The following is a 9,136-nucleotide window of genomic DNA, read 5'->3' on the forward strand; positions in this document are numbered from 1 at the left end:
GTAACTACAAATAGGACCATGTGGTCTCTTAAACTCTTCACAGACTTTTCTAAACACCCAAATGCATGTTGTAGCTTCCAGAATCCAGGTCATTTAGTGGTCGTCTGAGTGTTATCATTCTCCTACCAAGAAGTTATTAGTGCTTCTCATGGCAGCTCTACTTCCACCATTTCTTCCTATGTTGGCTTTTCTCACTCTGCTTCCAGGCCACACCTCTCCAATCTATTGGATCCTTCTCCCATCCTACAATTAGTTTGGTTTCATACCTTCCCTCTGATTCCTCAGAACCATCCAGACCTGAAGCTAGAACATTATTTATTCTGATGGCTCCCTTTATTTAGGGCAGGGGTCTTCAAACTTTTTAAACAGGGGGCCAGTTCACTGTCCCTCAGACCGTTGGAGGGCCGGACTAGAGTTTTAAAAAAAAAAACTATGAACAAATTCCTGTGCACACTGCACATATCTTATTTTGAAGTAAAAAAGAAAAACGGGAACAAATACAATATTTGTATTTGCATGTGGCCCGCAAGCCATAGTTTGAGGACCCCTGATTTAGGGTCATGATAAAATCCCTCTTGCTAGTAACCCACTCCCACACTTTGGCCAGTTGAGATTACTTGGCTCATATCTGTCCCTCAGTCAAAGGTTTGCCCAGGAGGTCTTGTCTAGCAGCCCCATGATCCATTTATTCCCTCCCAGTCTTCGGCCCCTGTTTTGGTTTTATAAGCCCAGTGGTCTGAGGACCTTCCTGTGTCCATGCCCTTGTCATGCTCTACACTCCTGTAGCAGCATTCTAACTCACCTCTTTGGTTGCTATCTGCACAAATCTACTCTCCATGTGGTGTGAGTTAGATATGCATATGCATAATTCAGAATCATGTCTATAAAGTACCTTTCCCCCCACTTCTGCTAGTTCATATATATATACCAGTATTTCCCAGTCGATGCCTATGACCAAGGAATCCCTTCCACCTAAAATACCCTCCCTTTTTTGCCTTGTCCCTTTCTCCTGGGGATCTATATACTCAGCTGAGGGCTCACACCCTTCTGAATGCCCCCTTGACCAGTCCAAACTGGGCCAGGTATCCCTTTCTTGGGAGTCATTAGAACTAACAAAGCATTGAGGATGAGCCTCTGTTGACCCTTCTAGAAGTTCCCTGCCACAGAATATTTTAAGCTTCATTCAGAGGATGTGTAGGGATTTCTTATGTGCTGCTGAAAATTTAATGACAACAAAATTGATATCTACTTAAATCCCTTGATTCTCATGGGCACTAAAAACATAATGGGAGAGAAATAAATTAAAATCACAGTTGGACATATCTTATAAACTCCTCCTAAGGAAGATCTGACTCTTGAAAGGCATGATGATGATGATGATGATGATGATGATAACAATGATGATAAGATGATGAAGATGATGATGGTTGATGATGGCCTAGAGCTAGAGATGAAGGAAGTCAAGAAATTCAGTGCTAGAGATATTTGACACATGATGAAGTCTTCCTTGCCAGTGTGGGTAGCAGTGCACATGGTTCCTAAAGGCAGCGGGCGATCCCTGACTTACAGAGAGGAGGACCTCAGTCCTATAACCAAAAGAAATTGATTGCACAGCTTGAATGAATTTGGAAGTAAATTATTTCCCAGAATTTCCAGAAAGGAAAGTAGCCCAGGTGAAACTCTGGTGACAGACCTTGCAAAACCGTGAACAGAGAACCCAATTACGCCATGTCTGAACTTTACAAAATTTGCAAAACTGTAACTTTAAAAAAAAGACATTGTTTTAAGTTGATAGTAATTGGTTACAATACTTTTTAATAGGTTGTGTTAGATATTCAGGGTGAGGCAAAAGTAGGTTTATGGTTGTTCGTATGGAAAGTAATACAGTAATTAATAACTAATAGTACAAGAATAAACTCTATTTTGCACACTCACAACTGTAAACCTACTTTTGCCTCACTTGCATATTATAGCAAGTTGAATTATGAAAGGTTTTTATTAGAGAAAATAAATTTTACTTTGTGACTGTATTCCATTCAAAAGTTTAATTTGTATATCCAATTTTATTTTTCATGCATATACACATGCATTTGAATTTACATATTAAAACAACATGCTGTTTTCATTCTAAGAAGGGGAAGTATTTGAATGTGGAATTGAGTCGTTATTTAATGTAGAATAAGGACAACTAAATAAAGCAATCAGTTTAGCTTCACCATTTTTTAATGTAGATGCCCAAGACTCTGATTGGAGTTATATATATTTAAAATGACAAATGTAATATATACTTGAAAATATCTTGCGCTCTTTTTCCCGCAGGTGAGCTATTGAATTTCTTGCAAACACGTTTTCACAAATATCTGCCATAGTTTGGATAGTGGAATACAAAAGGAATTAATGTTACAAGTGTTATCAAAGGTTGTTCTCTTTATTGACTAACTCCTGTGAGCCCAAATGCCAACAATTCTATAAATAGAGTACAGATCTTCTTCATTCCTACAAAGAAGCCAGGCTCATTTTAGAGAAAATGCTGACTTCTGGTTTAATTAGTTACTGGTGAAGAAACACAAGTCAAGTAGTCCCATACATTTATGTCACAATGAAATGTTTATATTTAAAACCATGGTCACTGAACTTTCTTAAGGAAATAAATCACATATGAATATAATTGTTTCTCAAAGTCAGACATTTTGTGCATTTTTAAAATTTTTCTACAGGATATGACATCCTTAAACAAGTAGATACTGACATTTATTTTTTTATATGCAGAAGGAATAAATCAATCAAAATATTTTATTTTGAAGACCAGACATCTTCGATAATTTAATAATTTTAAAATGTTTAGTTTTTTAAGCATTTTATTATGTTATTTATATATATACATACATTTCCAAAAAGAGTTATGTAGCCGAAGATTAAAAATTACTCATAGTCAGAATTCTAGATTCTTACCATGCTTGCAAATAAAAAATAAATAAATAATCACCTTCAAATAAATTATTTTTAATTTAATTTTTTATTAAACTTTTTTTTAAAATTAGAGGCTAGCTGTTGATCTCCATAATAATTTCACATGTGATTAAAATATTGCTCTTCCAACAAAGTCATACAGATTTATTTAAATGAGACATTTAATTTATTGAATTAGTAATCAGAAATAACATTGCAGTGGCATTTGTGAAGTCATTTAGAATGTCTGCTTCATTATAAAAACAGAAGAAAAGAACAAAATATAAGGACTATAGACATACTTTAGCATTGTTTTCTGCATTGCAAATTTTATTTTAAAACAAGTATTTTTCTCTTGTTTCCTTCCACTCTAAATTCCAGAGCAGAAACCTCCCTCCAGAAGATTCTCCATTTCCTTGATTGTCTTCATGAACCCCTGTTCTTCTTGTCTTAATATATTATTTTCAATTGCTTGTTTTTAATGATGAGATAATTCTTTTAGGATTTCCTATTATAGTTTTTCCCTTTTCCTACATAAATTAGGAGGAACATTCTAGAATACTTTCTGGGACCTCAGGGTTCATGTTCATGATTCCCAGCACCATCACATTTCTGTCCAGGCCTCCACTCAGAACGCTTTCTTCTTCAGAGAGAGCATTTACAGCTATTGCTTATTTAATTGGGAAGCATTTATTTCTCTAGTTGTTTTGTGTGGTTTTTTTTATCTCCCAGTTGTCAGGCCTCTGAGCCTTTCCCGCCTGCCTGGAGTCCAAGGTCCCTATGCTGAGCCATCACTATAATACCCTAGTGCCTTTGAACTTCTAATCCTGTAGCAAAATTTACAACCTGGATTAAAGCTACTGCCTTCTCCTCACCTACAGGGAGTCATTGTTTAGCCTTCTCAACAATTAGAAGTAGGTACTGTCCCTCTTCTGTTTTCTCCCCTACTCTCTAATTCCCCAAGTGCACGGACTGGGAGTATATGCCCAAGAATGGCCAGCACATGATAACTGTTCAGTCAGTACTGAATGAATAAATGAATGAATGAGTATACAGTACTTTTATTATTGTTCTTATTCCATTGCTATTGTTGCAGAAAATTCACCAGTTTTATTAATCTGTAAATATTACCATCACTCTATATTCCAGAATATATCTTATATATGATACATATATAATAAATTATAATTCATATCAAATATTATACATTTTTCTGACCAAGCTGGATCAGAATATTATGTTCATTATTCATTCTAGTCAGTTTTCTTTTTGAAATAGTACCTGGACACCAAGGCCTGTTGGTTTGATGTGCTCTGTGTGTGAATCTGTGGTTGATTTAGTCTCATACTTTCACTCTGATCTTAAAAAGATGATGAGAATAGTGATAACAATATCAATAATAGTGCTAATTTTAACCATTATAATGGTAGTATTTATTGAGATTCCTATAGGCCAGGCACAGCATTAACTGGCTTATATACATCATGCCATTTATTCCTAATCAGCCCATGAGTTAAATTTTATTGTTAAATATTGTAGAATGGAGAATACTACAATTCAGAGAAGAAAATTCACTTTCATAACATCCAACAGCTAGTGACCAGTTATTGATGTTTGATCCCAGGTATCTTTATTTCTCAAGTACACATGCTAAAATGCCTCACCACAATGCTTGTTCTTGAATTATGTTGTAAATGACCATCTAAATAAACCCAGTTCATTTTTACCCACTTCATTTTGGGACTTATTTTCTGATTCTTTTTCCTCCTCCCTTCCCCATCCCAATGATTATTATTATTTTGAAGTCTTTCTTGGAATATGTTTCTGAGATTCATTCTTATACAAATGAAGTAAAGGGTGTTAATATATGTTATCATTGCTTTTAAGTACATCCAGAGTAATTATTCATTATTCTCTTGCATATTTCCAATAAACAAATTATACTAATACTTATGTCTATAAAATGCTCATTATCCTATAATCTTAGTCTCTTCAGGCTGCTATAAAAGAACACTATAGATTGGGTGACTTATAAACAACATAAATTTATTTCTCACATTTCTGGGGGCAGGGAACTCCAAGATCGTGGCACAGGCAAATGTGGTGTCTGCTGAGAGCCTGCTTCCTGGTTCATAGATTTTGAGATAGTCTGGGTAAATCCTGGGGTAAAGATAGGGAACTGGAACAGACTGTTTCACACTGAGCAATCACGTGGAGTGGGCCTTTTAAGAAATAATCACTGGCTCCATTTAACCCCTTCCCCGGCAGAAATGTGTATACTCGTTTTCACAAAATGTTCTTTTTCAGTCGTCGACGAGTATACTAAGAAAATATGGTAAAGAAATATGGTTTATAGGAAGACGAGTTACAAACTGTTTTCATAACCAGCATCAAAAATACTATATAGAACCAAAATAAAAAAAATTAGTCTGAAAAAGAAACGTTTTTAACAAAAAAATTGTTGGGGAAGGGTTAAACAAACGGGATGCCATACTTCTGAGGGTCCAGCATGTTAATCAACATTTCTTGTGCTCCAGGCATGAGTATGATGCAGCTCCTGGCCTCCAGGTGTTCAGAGAGAGACATCTAAGCACGGAAGGCATGAGACAATTCCTTGGTGCCCTGAAGGGAACAGGAAGTCATGAGATGGTTTCACAGACAGATGTTTGTGTGTTAATCATGTGAAACATTAGCAGGGAATGAATTAGGGTAAAGGCACTGCTCAGAGGGAGAGTGCAAAGTCAGTAAGACAAGAGTCAATTTGGGAATCAGTGTGGTTGGAATAGCAAGTCCAAGGGACAGAATGTGTTGGATAAAGGTACAGACAGACATAATCATTCTTGTGAGCAGCCATATAGGTCAGGCCAGAGACCTAGAGACTTTGCGTTTTGTTGACTGGGCAATCAATAGAACGTGAAGATGGTTTTCCCCAAGGACGTGATGAGGCCAGCTCTGGCTCTGCCAGCTGCATGGAGAATGAATGGGAGCTTGTGGAGGCTGGTCGTTGCAGCACAAGTTGGAGATGGTAGCTCTTGTCCAGGAGATAGGTCAGAAAACTTCCAGCAAGGTCCTAAGCGCTTACATTGGTTTCATAGTTAGAGTTGGCAGGGTCTGCGGATTCATCTGTATTAAAAGAGACAGTGTAGGATTGCAAAATTATTTATTTAAAAAAAAATGTAAACATTTGATAGGTGAGGCCAACACTCTGAGCTTAGTTCCTACCACAACGATTGCCCATTTTCAAGAAGGAAACTTGGATTTTTTTTAATTTCATGTACGTGAATGTATCCTAATTCCCCTTTATCCAGGAGAAGCTATCATAGAATTTTAAATTTAAGAGATTGCTGTGTTAGCAGCAGGCAGCAAAGATGTTACCTAATTTGTTGACAGTAAAGCTGTATTCACAAGCCTCAGCCCTCTCAAACATCTGTTTGTTTAGTACCTCAAGAGCTGAGGAAGTTTAAAAAAATCTTCACACATTGTTGTTTAGTCTTACGCACTTATTTGAGAATTTAACTCTCAGCAAGATTTTATTGGAAAGCTCTATCCAAATGAATGACTGCCAACTTTACCCAAAACTTAGCAATTAACCTCTCTCTAATGTGTAAATGATGGTCTCCACCTGTGGAGAGCTCACTGCCCTGTCTTGACATTTCTCATTTAAGGCAATGAGTTTCATTCTGTCTTGTGGGATGTAGGGACTGCCTGTCATACCATAATTGCCCAACAAATTCAAAAGCTCTGATTTTAGGAGGTGGCACAGGGTGCTATTTATGACAATGGAGTTTGGAAACTATAAGTTTTGGATTAAAATCTTAGCTCTGCTTATTGCTATCTTATGTGACTTGGGAAATATACTGGTCCTCCAAAGACTCCATTCCTCTGCCTGTAAATTGTGAAGAATAGTACTTACCTTGGAAGTTGGTTGTAAAAATTACATGTTAAAATGTGTTTAGAACAAATAACAGTGTTTGTCACTGAGAAACTATTCGATATTTGTGGTTTGGTCCTCATCCTGATTAGTTAATTAATTGCCATGACTATTACAGTTATGACTTATTTGTCACATGTACAAATAGATGTGAAATGTCATTATCTTCATAAAGAAATGCTATGTATTTATACCTTCTCTTCTTTTCTTTTATTTAGTAAGTGGTTATGATGATATCAAGTTAACTGAAGACAGTGTATTCTAACTATTGCTGTTCTCTGCCAGGGAATACCACAGTAAAGAGGTGTTCTTAAATTAATGGGTCAACAATATGTATGTAATAATGTAGACATGATTCACTGAAGCATCATACTGTTTAAGATACTTTCTCATTATCACAAAAATTGTATTTGCCCTCAAGTGGATAGTTGCTCAAAGTCTCTGTGATTTTGAGTGTCTATGTCCTACTATTAGAAAGTTTCACTTAATGCCTTTGTAACCTGGTACTAAAAAAGAATTTCACCAAAGAGATGAAGGTGGGGATAAAGAATCCTCAACATTATTAAACATTGGAATGGTTAGCATTTTTTAAGGCATTGATTGGGGACTTTGATGGGCTTAGTGGCTTCCCTTTGGAATTTGTGACTGAAAGCTGAAGTCTGCCTACCAGGCCCCTAATCCAGGGAAGCATTGCCCATGGTCATATGGTGGGTTACTGGGGTCAACAAAACAAGGAAAAGTCTATAGGAATGTGGGTTTGCAAAGTCCTCCCTTTGTGAGTGTGAGATTGCATTAATCCACTCATTCATTCATTCACTTATTCAACATATAGAGATCATGGACCTATTATATGTGTGTAATAGACACCAGGAGTACAGCTCTGAATGAGGAAAGCAAATTCCCTGACCTCATGTAGCCTTCAGCCTTAATGCTGCCTTTAGGATGTGACTTTACTTAATAGGGATGTGAACAAGACCGTTCCCTTCTTAAATATGCCCTGTCTTTAAAAGCATCACATGATCTCACGCCTAAGTGGAATCTAATAAACAAAATGATGAAAAAAATAGATCCAGAGACATAGAAGCATAGGACAGACTGTGAAATTTCAGAGGGAAGATGGAGGTGGTGGGTGGGTAGGAAGAGATCCACCAAAGAACTTGTAGGTACATAATACATAACCTATGGACACAGACAATAGTGTGGAAGGCCTGGGGCGGGGATGGGGGCGGTAGAAGGGTCAAGGGGGCCGGGGGGAAGGAGACATATGTAATACTTTCAACAGTAAAGATTTAATTTAATTTTTTTTAAATAAATAAGACTAAAACTGCTCTTTTTAGTGTCTATAACAAAATGTTTTAATCAAGTTAACCTTCATGTGCATGATCAACCACCTAATACTAAGAGGACACAGCAAATGCAAAATCATATTTCCAAAGAGAGAATTAAATGAGCTCAATTCTATTTAATCTGCCCTTTGGGGTTGGGACGCAGACATGTATTTTAAGCTTAAATCTGGCCATTTCAAGTACTTATTATATTTGGCTAATGGACTAGCATTCCAGAGGGAAAAAAATTAATCAGAACTCAGTTCCATGTGCAACTCATGGAGTCAGAACAAAGGAATCAGAAACTAATGAAGAAATGAAGCGCCATAGAATATTTGAAAGTTTTTAAAGAAATAGTAAAAAACTACAAAACAAGGGAATTTTAGGAAGTAAGTTATAGAGGAGATGGCAGTCTGTCTACCAGGGGATTGGATTCACCATTTTTCACAGAAGATTTAACTTGAATTATTATTCCCAGGGAGAATTCTTTCAGTTAGAAAAGTACAAAATCAAGTAAAATTCTGAGATGCTATTTGAATACAATAATGGCATAAGATACTTCCAAATAAAAGTATTCTATTAAAATGGACTGGTGGCCTATTTTTAAAATGCTATCATTTATGAATAGAGCTTTAGTAATAAAGAAAACATTTTAAGCTTATGCTATACAAACATAATTTTTGGAAACTAATCTTTTATTGTAAGATAGTGGTATGTAGAGTATTACAGATACTCCATCTATGATATATACAGTGGAGAATATGTGGTATTTTTATATGTGTAGTTTAAAAATGCCATAGGCCTGCTGAGAAATAGAACTTGATCAGTAGTTGGAGACTTCCCTGCCATTCTCTCCTGGTATCTCTAACTCAGAGATCAATACTCCACTGAATCTGTGTTTATTCTTTCCCTTGAATTCCTTTATGTTTCC

Source organism: Myotis davidii, unplaced genomic scaffold (genome assembly GCF_000327345.1).
Source record: "Myotis davidii unplaced genomic scaffold, ASM32734v1 scaffold143, whole genome shotgun sequence".
NCBI lineage: Eukaryota > Metazoa > Chordata > Mammalia > Chiroptera > Vespertilionidae > Myotis > Myotis davidii.